The sequence below is a fragment of the Argopecten irradians genome, chromosome 1, assembly GCF_041381155.1.
Source record: "Argopecten irradians isolate NY chromosome 1, Ai_NY, whole genome shotgun sequence".
NCBI lineage: Eukaryota > Metazoa > Mollusca > Bivalvia > Pectinida > Pectinidae > Argopecten > Argopecten irradians.
The window spans coordinates 71,397,901-71,417,449 of record NC_091134.1 but is presented as its reverse complement, the minus strand read 5'-3'; the positions used below and the strand labels follow the sequence as shown (position 1 = coordinate 71,417,449).

General features: G+C 34.2%; 1 protein-coding gene across 1 annotated transcript in view; it reads right to left on the bottom strand.

Moving 5' to 3' along the window:
* The window catches only part of LOC138307367 (beta-1,3-galactosyltransferase brn-like), a 28,236-nt gene extending 10,993 nt beyond the window's left edge, over nt 1-17,243 (bottom strand). Inside the window, exon 1 of the mRNA XM_069248070.1 lies at nt 17,139-17,243. The gene's annotated coding sequence lies outside the window, so the exon portion shown is untranslated. The remainder of the gene's footprint in view (nt 1-17,138) is intronic.
* Nucleotides 17,244-19,549: the final 2,306 nt, after the last annotated feature.

Below are 19,549 nucleotides of genomic sequence, written 5' to 3'. Positions count from 1 at the left end.
TTCTGTATGTGTTCTGCTTTCAGTCCACAAACGAGTCGATCTCGTAATGTATCGTTGTACCGTTCCGGTATCACCAATGGCCGCGGCGAGTAATGTACCTGCAAAATCTTCGTCAAAACTGGGTATGTTTTGGCTGCGGAGAGGTCAGGTGCGGTCAAATCACGCAACAGCCCGTATGTCCTTCCGCCGATCAGACTCAGGAGCGCTGGGACTTGTTTTTCCTCTTTTATCGTATTGACAAAAAATATTGATCTAAACGTTCTTTATAGGCGTCCCACCTTTCTATGCCTTCATCGAACGTATCAATTCTTCCCACTTTACCCGTCATACTGGCGTATTGAAGTTGGGCGATTCACAAAAACCCGGCACCGACACGCGTGGTGTGAAAAACATCCTCGTCGCCAATATGTGGTGTATTTGCCACAGTAACTCACCGGACATCAATAACACAGCTAACAAGCATGGCCGTCATGATAGAACTACTTTTATTGAGTCTTAGTATCATTGCGCAGGGCGCGTATAATAGGGGTCCGGATGGGACTATTTCCGGAATGTATGATATTACAATTAGTTAGTAAATACACTACAACAAGATCTGTTAATCCATGGGCGTAGAGAAACCTGTTTTATCAGTTTTCCTATTTGAAACGATGATTCTAGTAGCGTGTCTGCATTTATCCGAAACGTGTCCGCAGTTACCCGCCTTATATTTGTTTGACAACAGCTTTCGCTACATTCAGAATTTGGGTTTATATTTTAGTATCGACATGCCAACCAATCGAAAACATCGCTGAAAATAGCAACAAAAGTACACCTTCCATCTAACGAAATTTGAATTTTAGCGATACCTAATATGACTGAAGGCAAGGCCTTAAAGGGCGCAGCCAGAAGTTTTAATATGAATTATTCACGGCATGGGAAGAGCACAGCGCTACTTGTTTATTTCTTTTTACATATTCATGTAGAAGACATAATTTAGAAATAAAAGGACGCACTTTAAACTATAGAAGTATATGACGTAATTGTTGTCTAGCATAAACTCAGAGAAATGAACTCAAAGATTCGGATTTCTCTGTGTCCATGCAAGGCCTGGAGTGCCGCGTATGCAAATTCTATGATTTCGCGCCATTTGTTGACGTTATGTGACGTCATGATTCCTTGTGATCATCTTCGCCTTAGTGGATATTTTGACTGCATATTTAATTACTCCTGCTATGCATTTGCATTAGTTAATTATATATTTACCGGGGAGAGCAGTACCGGAGCAACGCACAACCTCCCCATATGTGTGAAAAAAATGGCGGCCTAGTCTCGCATTCCCCAGACTCTCGCCGCTGAACGAGGCCAGCCGAACGAGCGTCTGGTCCGGTTCGTATTTCCGTTTTGTGATTTCAAATCGAGGCTTACCGAAAAATTGTTAAAGCTTTTCATTGGCTGATAGCTATACACATTTGATTTAAACATATTTTATTGCAAAATGTGCAATGGGATTGGGCACCAAGTTGTACAACTATATAAAGCCCGTTCCAAAATATAAAACATTCAAATTACAGACAAGATGGCATTTACAAGAGAATATATACATAATATATAAAGTTGTATTTGAGATAGAGAGAGAGGGAGAGAGTGAGGGAAGAACGAGAAAGAGAGAGGTGGGGGAGGGAGAGAGCTATTGTATAACCAGTATGCTCCTCAAGTTTCAACTCGTAATATACTATTATTTTAAAATCTAAAATCTACCCCTCCGATAAAGACGACAGAAGTTCTAAACCACTTTTCTTAACTTTCGACTTCTCAATGTTCATATCGTCCTGTCTTCGGTTTGTCTTTCTCCTGGTCACTCTAGGCTTTCTTTGAATATTCGTTTCTCTTTTGTCGTCAGTATCGGAGGGTTATACAAATATAATTAAGTGTAAATACAAAACCAGTAAGATGTTGGGAGTAAGGCAGATATGGAAATATTTGATATTAATAGAAGGACGAAGTTAAAATCTATGAGTATCTTTGATATATTGCTGAGTGTGCATGAAGATTAATTCATTTTCTTGTGTACTTAAGTTCATATTTCCAAAGAGTAATAAATTGACAGAGAGTGGAATAAATGAGTTTAGCTGTCGAAATAGAATGATTCTTTGGTCACTATATGAATTACAATTAAAAAAGAAATGCTGTGGATCTTCAACTGGGAAACCGCAATGACATTTTTGATCTGTTACAATATTGGCTCTGAATAAATGGCTACGTAATGAACTTGAACGATTTCTTAAGTTTGTATGTATAATGTTTAATTTACGGTCTCCAAAATAAAAAAAGTTGGGTATTACAGGTACGTCTTTGTTCTGGATAGCATGTTTAAAATTAGAGAATGACTCGCTATGTCTTGTGTTTATAGGTAACTGGTTCCATAAACGAACGGTAGACGGGAAAAAAGATATATTTGAAGATTCAAGTCTATTATTAGGAAGTGTGTAATTTTCTGCATTACACATAGCTATACACATCCACAAATATGACGGATAAAAAATGAAAAAAAAACGTTGTTGGCCACACATAAACAACAAAAATTAAATTTTCAGTTAAAAAAATACAAATCACCTTTCTTCAGGATGATATTTAAAAGAAGATACATTCTACTTTTCGTCTGCTGCCGTCCATGTTTGTTTACTGTTTCAGCGCGCCCTCTACAGGTCGCAAAATTCAAACACGAACCGGACCAGACTCTCGTTCAGGGCGGCGAGAGTCTGGGGAATGCGAGATTAGTCGCAAACTGAAGCTGTCAGTGTGTAGGATTGAATTTGGAAGATTGGGTATTTTCTTATATTTTCGTGTATCTGTTACCTTAGAAGTGCTTCGCACTTCGTGCCCGAAGGCTGCGCTCTTATAATAGATCGTACACACCAAGCTTTTGATTGAACCAATGAGCATTTATTTGTATTATAATATGACTGGTGTTTTTTCTGTATTTTTATTGGCCGATACGTTTCTCAGAAGTATTCATCAACTGCGATATCAACCCCGAAATCGGCGGCGAAAAGCATGCGAGGTTACTGGAATCAGTCCAGATACCTCTCGCGAGTCCAGTAACCTGTGTCAAAAATAGATCGAGTGAAATTCCCTTTAGATGTGACGTCATAATCACTTTTGATGTCAGTCGTACCCAAATATAGCGTACCGGTAGTTTCCTAATTCAATGACGTCGGGATAATCTATTGTGACGTCATCATTATAGTCGGCAGGCAGCAAGTTTACTGTGATCAACGGTGATCAACTGCGAACTTCAATTTACGGAAAACGTTCAAGAATGCCAGACGGACAGTTGATGTAGCGATAAAATATTCCGGTTCTCCCTACCAGTCTAAATATTAGGAAGAAGCATTTGGATATTTACCATATACTTCGTGTAATGGATAAACTACTTTTGTGAAGAGAACATTTGGAAATATCATCCTGTTTATTGTAGTAAAGTCTTTTTGAAGAGCCGGGTTAATATCCTGTAAATGTCATATAATAAAACAGTTATCGACCTATTTTCAGGTGGATACGGTGAGTTATCAACTTGAAAACAGGTCGATAATTGTATAGTATTCATCTGAAAAGTGTCTATAATAACCCGGATGTCCCCTAGGAGTCACCATGTGACGGCTCTCCGCCGAACCTTTGGGGACATTTCTGTCCGAGGTGCAATAAATGTATATCAAATCTGAAATGTCCGGGTGTAGGCTTTCATTAGATGTTATTTCAGGAACAAACACGGCGCACATGTTTCACACTTTATTCCAATATGGCGGGCAGTCAGTAACAACCTCAATAGGCATGCGCAATACACATACAAATTTAGTGGTACTAAATACCACTATGACTATATGTAATGACAATTACCGCCTGGATGATGACTTTGCAATCATGTAAAGTATTCCAAATCTACAAACATTACAAAATCCACTCGACAATATACATATCTAGACCTAACCATTGAGAAAAGATACTTCTAGAATAGTTTTGTATTCAATATGCTTGTCCGCACGTTACGAGACGATAGACAACGCGACAACTCGACGTCGACGCTATATAACCAAAGGCATCTGAGAATAAGTTACACTTTACATTAATATCTATTTTATTCAACCGTTAGAAAAAGCGATAGTTTTCCTTTCAAAATCACTCTACACAACTAAACAAAAACAAAGTGCAGCCCCTAATACGATAGCAACCTCGTTTCAACAAAAATGACACAATTTATTTTTCAATCGCGCTGTGGAAATCCATGGTGCCAATGAAAAGGGATTTTTAGCCGCTAAAACTTGCTGGGGAGCTTTCCAACCATCTGGTGTATAGCATAATGTACGCAGAGTACGAATTTTACTGATTTTTGATCTAGACCCCTAAATCGTCTAAAAGAGGTAAATAAGCACTTTATAACCTGTAATTTATTCTCATATCCCTGTGTATACACATCCACAGCGACGACTCAACGGCGATAATATCGCTCTGTCGCCGTCGATTTGTTGCATTGTCGCGTTGTCGTGGTCTCGCTTTGTCGACAAAACTTGCAATCTATGTAATGATATTGGTACACAACAATCTATGTAATGATATTGGTACACAACCAACTATGTAATGATATTGGTACACAACAATCTCTGTAATGATATTGGTACACAACAATCTATGTAATGATATTGGTACACAACAATCTATGTAATGATATTGGTACACAAACAATCTATGTAATGATATTGGTACACAACAATCTATGTAATGATATTGGTACACAACAATCTATGTAATGATATTGGTACACACAACAATCTATGTAATGATATTGGTACACAACAATCTATGTAATGATTATTGGTACACAACAATCTATGTAATGATATTGGTACAAAACAATCTATGTAATGATATTGGTACACAACAATCTATGTAATGATATTGGTACACAACAATCTATGTAATGATATTGGTACACAACAATCTATGTAATGATATGGTACACAACAATCTATGTAATGATATTGGTACACAACAATCTATGTAATGATATTGGTACACAACAATCTATGTAATGATATTGGTACACAACAATCTATGTAATGATATTGGTACACAACAATCTATGTAATGATATTGGTACACAACAATCTATGTAATGATACACAACATCTATGGTACACAACAATCTATGTAATGATATTGGTACACAACAATCTATGTAATGATATTGGTACACAACAATCTATGTAATGATATTGGTACACAACAATCTATGTAATGATATTGGTACACAACAATCTATGTAATGATATTGGTACACAACCATCTATGTAATGATATTGGTACACAACCATCTATGTAATGATATTGGTACACAACAATCTATGTAATGATATTGGTACACAACCATCTATGTAATGATATTGGTACACAACAATCTATGTAATGATATTGGTACACAACAATCTATGTAATGATATTGGTACACAACAATCTATGTAATGATATTGGTACACAACAATCTATGTAATGATATTGGTACACAACAATCTATGTAATGATATTGGTACACAACAATCTATGTAATGATATTGGTACACAACAATCTATGTAATGATATTGGTACACAACAATCTATGTGTAATGATATTGGTACACAACCATCTATGTAATGATATTGGTACACAACAATCTATGTAATGATATTGGTACACAACAATCTATGTAATGATATTGGTACACAACAATCTATGTAATGATATTGGTACACAACAATCTATGTAATGATATTGGTACACAACAATCTATGTAATGATATTGGTACACAACAATCTATGTAATGATATTGGTACACAACAATCTCTGTAATGATATTGGTTCACAACAATCTATGTAATGATATTGGTACACAACAATCTATGTAATGATATTGGTACACAACAATCTATGTAATGATATGGTACACAACAATCATATGTAATGATATTGGTACACAAACAATCTATGTAATGATATTGGTACACAACAATCTATGTAATGATATTGGTACACAACAATCTATGTAATGATATTGGTACACAACAATCTATGTAATGATATTGGTACACAACAATCTATGTAATGATATTGGTACACAACAATCTATGTAATGATATTGGTACACAACAATCTATGTAATGATATTGGTACACAAAAATCTATGTATGATATTGGTACACAACAATCTATGTAATGATATTGGTACACAACAATCTATGTAATGATATTGGTACACAACAATCTATGCAATAATACTGCTACACATACAATCTATGTAATGATACTGGTACACAACAATCTATGTAATGATATTGGTAAACAACAATCTATGTAATGATATTGGTACACAACAATCTATGTAATGATATTGGTACACAACAATCTATGTAATGATATTGGTACACAACAATCTATGTAATGATATTGGTAACAACAATATTATGTACACAACAATCTATGTAATGATATTGGTACACAACAATCTATGTAATGATATTGGTACACAACAATCTATGTAATGATATTGGTACACAACAATCTATGTAATGATATTGGTACACAACAATCTATGTAATGATATTGGTACACAACAATCTATGTAATGATATTGGTACACAACAATCTATGTAATGATATTGGTACACAACAATCTATGTAATGATATTGGTACACAAACAATCTATGTAATGATATATGGTACACAACAATCTATGTAATGATATTGGTACACAACAATCTATGTAATGATATTGGTACACAACAATCTATGTAATGATATTGGTACACAACAATCTATGTAATATGGTATAAATTGGTACACAACAATCTATGTAATGATATTGGTACACAACAATCTATGTAATGATATTGGTACACAACAATCTATGTAATGATATTGGTACACAACAATCTATGTAATGATATTGGTACACAACAATCTATGTAATGATATTGGTACACAACAATCTATGTAATGATATTGGTACACAACAATCTATGTAATGATATTGGTACACAAACAATCTATGTAATGATATTGGTACACAACAATCTATGTAATGATATTGGTACACAACAATCTATGTAATGATATGGTACACAACATGATATGGTACACAACAATCTATGTAATGATATTGGTACACAACAATCTATGTAATGATATTGGTACACAACAATCTATGTAATGATATTGGTACACAACAATCTATGTAATGATATTGGTACACAACAATCTATGTAATGATATGGTACACAACAATCTATGTAATGATATTGGTACACAACAATCTATGTAATGATATTGGTACACAACAATCTATGTAATGATATTGGTACACAACAATCTATGTAATGATATTGGTACACAACAATCTATGTAATGATATTGGTACACAACAATCTATGTAATGATATTGGTACACAACAATCTATGTAATGATATTGGTACACAACAATCTATGTAATGATATTGGTACACAACAATCTATGTAATGATATTGGTACACAACAATCTATGTAATGATATTGGTACACAACAATCTATGTAATGTAATGATATATATGGTACACAACAATCTATGTAATGATATTGGTACACAACAATCTATGTAATGATATTGGTACACAACAATCTATGTAATGATATTGGTACACAACAATCTATGTAATGATATTGGTACACAACAATCTATGTAATGATATTGGTACACAACAATCTAATGTAATGATATTGGTACACAACAATCTATGTAATGATATTGGTACACAACAATCTATGTAATGATATTGGTACACAACAATCTATGTAATGATATTGGTACACAACAATCTATGTAATGATATTGGTACACAACAATCTATGTAATGATATTGGTACACAACAATCTATGTAATGATATTGGTACACAACAATCTATGTAATGATATTGGTACACAACAATCTATGTAATGATATTGGTACACAACAATCTATGTAATGATATTGGTACACAACAATCTATGTAATGATACTGGTACACAACAATCTATGTAATGATATTGGTACACAACAATCTATGTAATGATATTGGTACACAACAATCTATATGTAATGATGATATGGTACACAACAATCTATGTAATGATATTGGTACACAACAATCTATGTAATGATATTGGTACACAACAATCTATGTAATGATATTGGTACACAACAATCTATGTAATGATATTGGTACACAACAATCTATGTAATGATATTGGTACACAACAATCTATGTAATGATATTGGTACACAACAATCTATGTAATGATATTGGTACACAACAATCTATGTAATGAATATTGGTAGAACAACAATCTATGTAATGATATTGGTACACAACAATCTATGTAATGATATTGGTACACAACAATCTATGTAATGATATTGGTACACAACAATCTATGTAATGATATTGGTACACAACAATCTATGTAATGATATTGGTACACAACAATCTATGTAATGATATTGGTACACAACAATCTATGTAATGATATTGGTACACAACAATCTATGTAATGATATTGGTACACAACAATCTATGTAATGATATTGGTACACAACAATCTATGTAATGATATTGGTACACAACAATCTATGTAATGATATTGGTACACAACAATCTATGTAATGATATGGTACACAACAATCTATGTAATGATATTGGTACACAACAATCTATGTAATGATATTGGTACACAACAATCTATGTAATGATATTGGTACACAACAATCTATGTAATGATATTGGTACACAACAATCTATGTAATGATATTGGTAATGATATTGGTACACAACAATCTATGTAATGATATTGGTACACAACAATCTATGTAATGATATTGGTACACAACAATCTATGTAATGATATTGGTACACAACAATCTATGTAATGATATTGGTACACAACAATCTATGTAATGATATTGGTACACAACATCTATGTAATGTACACACAACAATCTATGTAATGATATTGGTACACAACAATCTATGTAATGATATTGGTACACAACAATCTATGTAATGATATTGGTACACAACAATCTATGTAATGATATTGGTACACAACAATCTATGTAATGATATTGGTACACAACAATCTATGTAATGATATTGGTACACAACAATCTATGTAATGATATTGGTACACAACAATCTATGTAATGATAACACAACAATCTATGTAATGATATTGGTACACAACAATCTATGTAATGATATTGGTACACAACAATCTATGTAATGATATTGGTACACAACAATCTATGTAATGATATTGGTACACAACAATCTATGTAATGATATTGGTACACACAACAATCTATGTAATGATACTGGTACACAACAATCTATGTAATGATATTGGTACACAACCATCTATGTAATGATATTGGTACACAACAATCTATGTAATGATATTGGTACACAACAATCTATGTAATGATATTGGTACACAACAATCTATGTAATGATATTGGTACACAACAATCTATGTAATGATATTGGTACACAACAATCTATGTAATGATATTGGTACACAACAATCTATGTAATGATATTGGTACACAACAATCTATGTAATGATATTGGTACACAACAATCTATGTAATGATATTGGTACACAACAATCTATGTAATGTAATGATATTGGTACACAACAATCTATGTAATGATATTGGTACACAACAATCTATGTAATGATATTGGTACACAACAATCTATGTAATGATATTGGTACACAACAATCTATGTAATGATATTGGTACACAACAATCTATGTAATGATACTGGTACACAACAATCTATGTAATGATATTGGTACACAACAATCTATGTAATGATATTGGTACACAACAATCTATGTAATGATATTGGTACACAACAATCTATGTAATGATATTGGTACACAACAATCTATGTAATGATATTGGTACACAACAATCTATGTAATGATATTGGTACACAACAATCTATGTAATGATATTGGTAATGATATTGGTACACAACAATCTATGTAATGATATTGGTACACAACAATCTATGTAATGATATTGGTACACAACAATCTATGTAATGATATTGGTACACAACAATCTATATGGTAATGATATTGGTACACAACAATCTATGTAATGATATTGGTACACAACAATCTATGTAATGATATTGGTACACAACAATCTATGTAATGATATTGGTACACAACAATCTATGTAATGATATTGGTACACACAATCTATGTAATGATATTGGTACACAACAATCTATGTAATGATATTGGTACACAACAATGTAATGATATTGGTACACAACAATCTATGTAATGATATTGGTACACAACAATCTATGTAATGATATTGGTACACAACAATCTATGTAATGATATTGGTACACAACAATCTATGTAATGATATTGGTACACAATAATCTATGTAATGATATTGGTACACAACAATCTATGTAATGATATTGGTACACAACAATCTATGTAATGATATTGGTACACAACAATCTATGTAATGATATTGGTACACAACAATCTATGTAATGATATTGGTACACAACAATCTATGTAATGATATTGGTACACAACAATCTATGTAATGATATTGGTACACAACAATCTATGTAATGATATTGGTACACAACAATCTATGTAATGATATTGGTACACAACAATCTATGTAATGATATTGGTACACAACAATCTATGTAATGATATTGGTACACAACAATCTATGTAATGATATTGGTACACAACAATCTATGTAATGATATTGGTACACAACAATCTCTGTAATGATATTGGTACACAAACAATCTATGTAATGATATTGGTACACAACAATCTATGTAATGATATTGGTACACAACAATCTATGTAATGATATTGGTACACAACAATCTATGTAATGATATTGGTACACAACAATCTATGTAATGATATTGGTACACAACAATCTATGTAATGATATTGGTACACAACAATCTATGTAATGATATTGGTACACAACAATCTATGTAATGATATTGGTACACAACAATCTATGTAATGATATTGGTACACAACAATCTATGTAATGATATTGGTACACAACAATCTATGTAATGATATTGGTACACAACAATCTATGTAATGATATTGGTACACACACAATCTATGTAATGATATTGGTACACAACAATCTATGTAATGATATTGGTACACAACAATCTATGTAATGATATTGGTACACAACAATCTATGTAATGATATTGGTACACAACAATCTATGTAATGATATTGGTACACAACAATCTATGTAATGATATTGGTACACAACAATCTATGTAATGATATTGGTACACAACAATCTATGTAATGATATTGGTACACAACAATCTATGTAATGATATTGGTACACAACAATCTATGTAATGATACTGGTACACAACCATCTATGTAATGATATTGGTACACAACAATCTATGTAATGATATTGGTACACAACAATCTATGTAATGATATTGGTACACAACAATCTATGTAATGATATTGGTACACAACAATCTATGTAATGATACTGGTACACAACAATCTATGTAATGATATTGGTACACAACAATCTATGTAATGATATTGGTACACAACAATCTATGTAATGATATTGGTACACAACAATCTATGTAATGATATTGGTACACAACAATCTATGTAATGATATTGGTACACAACAATCTATGTAATGATATTGGTACACAACAATCTATGTAATGATATTGGTACACAACAATCTATGTAATGATATTGGTACACAACAATCTATGTAATGATATTGGTACACAACATCTATGTAATGATATTGGTACACAACAATCTATGTAATGATATTGGTACACAACAATCTATGTAATGATACTGGTACACAACAATCTATGTAATGATACTGGTACACAACAATCTATGTAATGAGATATTGGTACACAACAATCTATGTAATGATATTGGTACACAACAATCTATGTAATGATATTGGTACACAACAATCTATGTAATGATACTGGTACACAACAATCTATGTAATGATATTGGTACACAACAATCTATGTAATGATACTGGTACACAACAATCTATGTAATGATATTGGTACACAACAATCTATGTAATGATACTGGTACACAACAATCTATGTAATGATACTGGTACACAACAATCTATGTAATGATATTGGTACACAACAATCTATGTAATGATACTGGTACACAACAATCTATGTAATGATATTGGTACACAACAATCTATGTAATGATACTGGTACACAACAATCTATGTAATGATATTGGTACACAACAATCTATGTAATGATATTGGTACACAACAATCTCTGTAATGATACTGGTACACAACCATCTATGTAATGATACTGGTACACAACAATCTATGTAATGATATCTATGTAATGATATTGGTACACAACAATCTATGTAATGATACTGGTACACAACAATCTATGTAATGATATTGGTACACAACAATCAAAGTTTCATTAGCTTAGTGTTACTATACTCACTATCACTTCCAGCAGCTCGACATTCAACATTCGACATTTTTATATATGATGCGGTTTCACTGGCCAACGAATGGACATTTGAATGTTGTGTAGCTCGACATTCGACATTCATATTCGTAATGTTGAATGTTAAAGTCGAGATATACAACGTCAAATTGTGAATATTCTATGTCGAATGTCGAGATACACAACACATAATATAAAAAAAATAGTTAGCCAGTTATAGTTTTTGAATATTGAATATCGTACATCGAGCAGCACAACATTCAAAAGTTCGCTCGTTGGCAAGCAACATAACAACATTTTGAATGTTGAATGCCGTATGTCGAGCCAACTTCACATAACCTATTACAGACATATTATTTACCTCAATATACCCAAGGATGATTTCTAAACACAGGTTGTGGCCTCTATGTTCAACTCCTTTGGTTGTTTAACCTTTCCCGTTGGGCGAACAATATTCGTGCAATACGTTTTCGTTTTTACAGTGTTTGTCTATTCCAGGTAGACACAATTAGTGAGTTAAAACTATTTTCAACGTCTCTGAGATTTGCTTAGTGATAGTTTGACTTCTACTAGATCCGTAGATGCGTTGCAGGTTCAGAGTGACTGATTGATCGTACGAATTAAACACTTTGTAGGTCTAGACCATGTCTCCTCCGAGTGTCTGTGGGCCAGGGTAGAAAGGCTTAAATATTTCTTAGTAGTGGAAAGTACTACGTTATAGTCATGAATTCTTTGTAAGCGTGTCCGTTAAAAACGTATATTACTGAACTAAACTAGGGTAATGTGGTATAACACAGGTAACCCCTAAATCATGTGAATAAACACGGGTAAAGTCCAGGTAATGTTGGGATACACAGGTAAAACCCAGGTAATGTTAGGAAACACAGGTAAAATCCAGGTAATGTTGGGAAACACATGTAAAATCCAGGTAATGTTGGGAAACACAGGTAAAATCCAGGTAATGTTGGGAAACACAGGTAAAATCCAGGTAATGTTGGGAAACACAGGTAAAATCCAGGTAATGTTGGGAAACACAGGTAAAATCCAGGTAATGTTGGGAAACACAGGGGAAAATCCAGATAATGTTGGGAAACACATGTAAAATCCAGGTAATGTTGGGAAACACAGGTAAAATCCAGGTAATGTTGGGGAACACAGGTAAAATCCAGGTTATGTTGGGAAACACAGGGAAAATCCAGGTAATGTTGGGAAACACAGGTAAAATAAAAGTAATGTTGGGAAACACAGGTAAAATCCAGGTAATGTGGTATAACTCGGGTAAAATTCCAGGTAATGTTGGGAAACACAGGTAAAATCCAGAGAATGTTGGGAAACACAAGTAAAATAAAGGTAATGTTGGGAAACACATGTAAAATCCAGGTAATGTTGGGGAACACAGGTAAAATCCAGGGAATGAAGGGAAACACAGGTAAAATCCAGGTAATGTTGAGGAACACAGGTAAAATCCAGGTAATGTTGGGGAACACATGTAAAATCCAGGAAATGTTGGGAAACACAGGTAAAATCCAGGGAATGTTGGGAAACACATGTAAAATCCAGGTAATGTTGGGATACACAGGTAAAATCCAGGTAAAGTTGGGAAACGCAGGTAAAATCCAGGTAATGTTGGGGAACACAGGTAAAATCCAGGTAATGCTGGGGAACACAGGTAAAATCCAGGTAATGTGGTATAACACAGGTAACCTCTAAGTAATGTGAATAAACGCAGGTAAAATCCAGGTAATGTTGGGAACCACAGGGAAAATCCAGGGAATGTTTGGAAACACAGGTAAAGTCCGGGCAATGTTGGGAAACACAGGTAAAATCCAGGTAATGTGGAATAACACCTGTAGGTTAAAGCTAAGGAAGGTGAATAAACACGGGTAAAATCCAGGTAATGTTAGGAAACACAGGCAAAAATCCAGGTAAAAGATATTTGAAGCGGACAATAACTGCTATCAAGCGAGAGAAACGGGAAAATTGGATTGAAACCAGATGTATCACGTTAATTTCTCCCGGTCTCAGATTATCAACCATTTGACATCGCACAGGTAGCCTTGTGCCAATTGACAGACCATACAGTATTCTTTGACTGTACCCGAGGATATTAAAGAAATATTTCGACACGATACTAAATAGAAACGTATAATGGACCTTCACTTCTTGTGTTAAATGTCATTTTTCGACATATTTTACTTCACTTCGCCTTGACTTCAATTAACTAAACATATCGTCATTTAAATATTGACATGTTATAAGTGCCGTAATTTCCATACTAACGAATTAAGAAGAACAGTGAATATTGTATTCGAAATAAAAAAAATACCAACATTTTGAAAATTACAATACAGTACATTTACATCTACAGTGCAGTATCATGAGTACATACGGTCAGGCCATAAATGAAGTTGTGGTCTACAATTTCAGTTCACATTTCTATAGTGTTATTAATAATGATAAAGTGAATTCTGCGTGTATGTATTGGTTATCATCAAGGATGTCCAGAAGTGTTTTAATGGAGAGAGAAATTTTACAAGGGGGTCGCTCTTTTCCAAAATGTATCTGATTTTCATCAATGAATTATTAAACGAAATAGAAAAATGTGGTAAAAAGGCACATTGATTGTCAATTTGAAAGTTAATATACCCACTCAAGCAGACGATTTATGTATTTTAAGTACAAATTATCAAAGTTTGAAAGACATGGTTAGCATATGTGAAAATTATAGTCGGAAGTGGCGGTTTACGTTCTCTTCAACTAAAAGTAATTTTATGGTGTTTTCCAATAAACGCACAAAGTACAATGTATCTAATATTTTACTTTACAATTGTGTTCTACCAGTAGTTACTGAAATCAAACACATTGGTATATTGTTAAATCAATATAGAAACAGTGTCGAAGGAACTAAAAGGGCATGTTGTAAGTTAAAAGCTGGTATTATGACACTTCTTAAGTCAGGTGCTCATCCTAATGCTCTTAACCCTGCAACTATTGCCAAATTGGTTAAAATTAAGATCTATCCATCTGCTCTATTCGGATGTGAGTTGTGGCTTCGTAATAACTCAGAGATAAATATGCTAGAACGAGCGCAGAATTTTATTGTTAAATCAATTCAAGGCTTTAGGATGAGGACCAGGACTGACATGTGTGTATCATTACTCTGTTGGGCTACCATAGAATCATATATTGATATCAGAAAATTATTGTTTGTAAGAAGAATTATTGCCATGGATTGTGGATTATTGATTCACAAGACTTTTTACGTATTTTTTGAATGCTGAAAAACAACAAGGTTTCATACCAGACATCATAAGTATATTACGAAAATACTCGTTGTATGATTCTTTAACTAATTATATTAAATCTGGTACTTCTCCTAGTAAAAAACATTGGCGAAAACTTGTTTATAAAATGTTTACAAATTTGATGAAAGATCACGTCTATATCGTATGTCAAATGATACAGATTTTATTAGATTCAAATGTATTCACCCTAAAAATAGGTTGAACTTTCTTTGGGAACTCGCTGTAAAATTCCCACAGTATGATAGACATGTACATTGTATTTTGAATGTTTGTGTAAACTCACGAATATCAAATTGTATAGAATTGTCAATATTGTGGAATACTTTTTAATGATCATGTTTACCATGTTGTTTTGCATTGTGATAAAAATAGAGAAATTCGTTCGTAATGAGTACTGGTATTTTTTGGTGAATGATTTTGGATTAGAATTCATGTCATCGCTTCACAATTTAACAGAATTTGATTTGTGTAACACCTTGTTGGGTAAAGAATTTGCTTATGATTTCTCAAACAGTGCATTAGAGGAGTTATCTTTTTTGTATAGACTCCTGAAAGCATTGCGATCTTTATTGCTTTGATTAACTAATTACCAATCATTAGACTTGAACTTGTACATATTTTGTAAATATCTATTTGCTTTTTTGTCTTGTTTATTGTTTTCATGTTGAATGTCATTCTTTATGTAGTCTTTATGTAGTCTTTATGTAGTCTTTATGTAGTCTTTATGTAGTCTTTATGTAGTCTTTATGTAGTCTTTATGTAGTCTTTATGTAGTCTTTATGTAGTCTTTATGTAGTCTTCAATTTTGGAGGAAATAAAGACAATAATAGTAAAAGAAAATGTTATTAATAATCATAAAGTTATTTCTGCATGTATGTTTCAAACATGAATAAGGCATAAATAAATAAAGAAGTTTGACATTGCATAAAGTCAATGTTGTAACTAATGCTTTTATGGCATCATATAAGGCAATATGTGTCTGTCCATTAGAATGATTTTCACAGCTTTTTCCATAATACCTCCTGGTTCTCGATACATTACTGAAGAAAAAATAGCATGTCAAAACTTTGTCGTAAGTACGGAAACTTAATATGCCAGTCACAAAATCAGATTTATTTCGAGACTAGGAAGTGCATGTACTTGCAAAAATTGAAATGATATATTACAAACAACTGCACTTCAAAATTATCAAGCAGTTCACTTGTCTTACCGTGTAATATGGGTTCTGCTTCATGGATTTCCTAGCTAACCGTGCAATACCAGCCCTCTTCCTCGGGTTCCATGGCAATAAGTGAATGGTAGGTTTGTAATATGTGCAAGGACTGTGACAGGATGTGCGTCATATTCAATACACCAAGTATTGCTCAAGGTTTCCGGTCCTCTTCCGTGTATGTGTATACCCTATATTTTGTTAAACTATGGTAACTTTTTAACTATAGCTATAACCCCAGCAGCGCATTGATAATTTGTAGGTTAGAAAGGAATATTTCAAAAGGTGATTCATTTGAGACGCTAAGAGTAATATTAATAAATTCTACCAAGTGATGTCAGTAACGTTCTACTCCAACTTTTTATAAATGATTTAAGTTTGACTAATTTTTTCCCTAAACATATTTTAGGTATTTTGTTTTTAAGACCTACATAGAACTCTATCCCAAGCAGACTGAATGTATCATCTCATGATGGAGAATATTCACTCGACTGAATGTATCATCTCATGATGGAGAATATTCACTCGACTGAATGTATCATCTCATGATGGAGAATATTCACTCGACTGAATGTATCATCTCATGATGGAGAATATTCACTCGACTGAATGTATCATCTCATGATGGAGAATATTCACTCGACTGAATGTATCATCTCATGATGGAGAATATTCACTCGACTGAATGTATCATCTCATGATGGAGAATATTCACTCGATGACGGATTTTTTTACCCAAGGTTTTTTATATTTAGATTTTGTGTTCATGAGGGATTTCTTGAATATTTTTTTTCGAAGGATTGCCAGAGACTTTTTATTGTTAAAGATTGTGTTGGCAAGAGATGTTAATTAAAATCTAAGTGTATTCCAGTAAGCCTTATTATAAATGGGGTGTTTTGGGGTTACGTGTGCATAGATTAATAGGATCTTTGCCTACCTTGAGGGGCAGATAACTCTCTAACAGAGGAGGAGATTTAAACACGAGGCTTGCCTCGGGTTAGACTGTCGTGAATCTCCTCTGAGGGTAGATATTCCCTGTCATACCCTCTAGGTAGAAAATGATCCTTTTTCTACTCGTGCAATTTAGAAAAAAGCTAAAAACTACCTTTACGATTTCCCAAATGGGAGGAGATATATTTATTCACCTAACCGAATCAAATTGGAGATGGGTTTTTTTTTATAGTAAAACACTTAAAAACTCAAAAGCTTGATGCACTTTGACAATCAAGAATCTAGACCATTTGAAATATGAAAAGTCAAAGAAATATAACATATATTACAAGGGGAGTCATGTAATGCAGCCTCAGGCGACAGGAGTTCTAGTGTAGGCTGTTAATTACAAGGGGAGTCATGCAATGCAGCCTCAGGCGACAGGAGTTCTAGTGTAGGCTGTATTACAAGGGGAGTCATGCAATGCAGCCTCAGGCGACAGGAGTTCTAGTGTAGGCTGTATTACAAGGGGAGTCATGCAATGCAGCCTCAGGCGACAGGAGTTCTAGTGTAGGCTGTATTACAAGGGGAGTCATGCAATGCAGCCTCAGGCGACAGGAGTTCTAGTGTAGGCTGTATTACAAGGGGAGTCATGTAATGCAGCCTCGGGCGACAGGAGTTCTAGTGTAGGCTGTATTACAAGGGGAGTCATGTAATGCAGCCTTGGGCGACAGGAGTTCTAGTGTAGGCTGTATTACAAGGGGAGTCATGCAATGCAGCCTCAGGCGACAGGAGTTCTAGTGTAGGCTGTATTACAAGGGGAGTCATGCAATGCAGCCTCAGGCGACAGGAGTTCTAGTGTAGGCTGTATTACAAGGGGAGTCATGTAATGCAGCCTTGGGCGACAGGAGTTCTAGTGTAGGCTGTATTACAAGGGGAGTCATGCAATGCAGCCTCAGGCGACAGGAGTTCTAGTGTAGGCTGTATTACAAGGGGAGTCATGTAATGCAGCCTCAGGCGACAGGAGTTCTAGTGTAGGCTGTATTACAAGGGGAGTCATGCAATGCAGCCTCAGGCGACAGGAGTTCTAGTGTAGGCTGTATTACAAGGGGAGTCATGTAATGCAGCCTCAGGCGACAGGAGTTCTAGTGTAGGCTGTATTACAAGGGGAGTCATGCAATGCAGCCTCAGGCGACAGGAGTTCTAGTGTAGGCTGTATTACAAGGGGAGTCATGCAATGCAGCCTCAGGCGACAGGAGTTCTAGTGTAGGCTGTATTACAAGGGGAGTCATGCAATGCAGCCTCAGGCGACAGGAGTTCTAGTGTAGGCTGTATTACAAGGGGAGTCATGTAATGCAGCCTCAGGCGGACAGGAGTTCTAGTGTAGGCTGTATTACAAGGGGAGTCATGCAATGCAGCCTCAGGCGACAGGAGTTCTAGTGTAGGCTGTATTACAAGGGGAGTCATGCAATGCAGCCTCA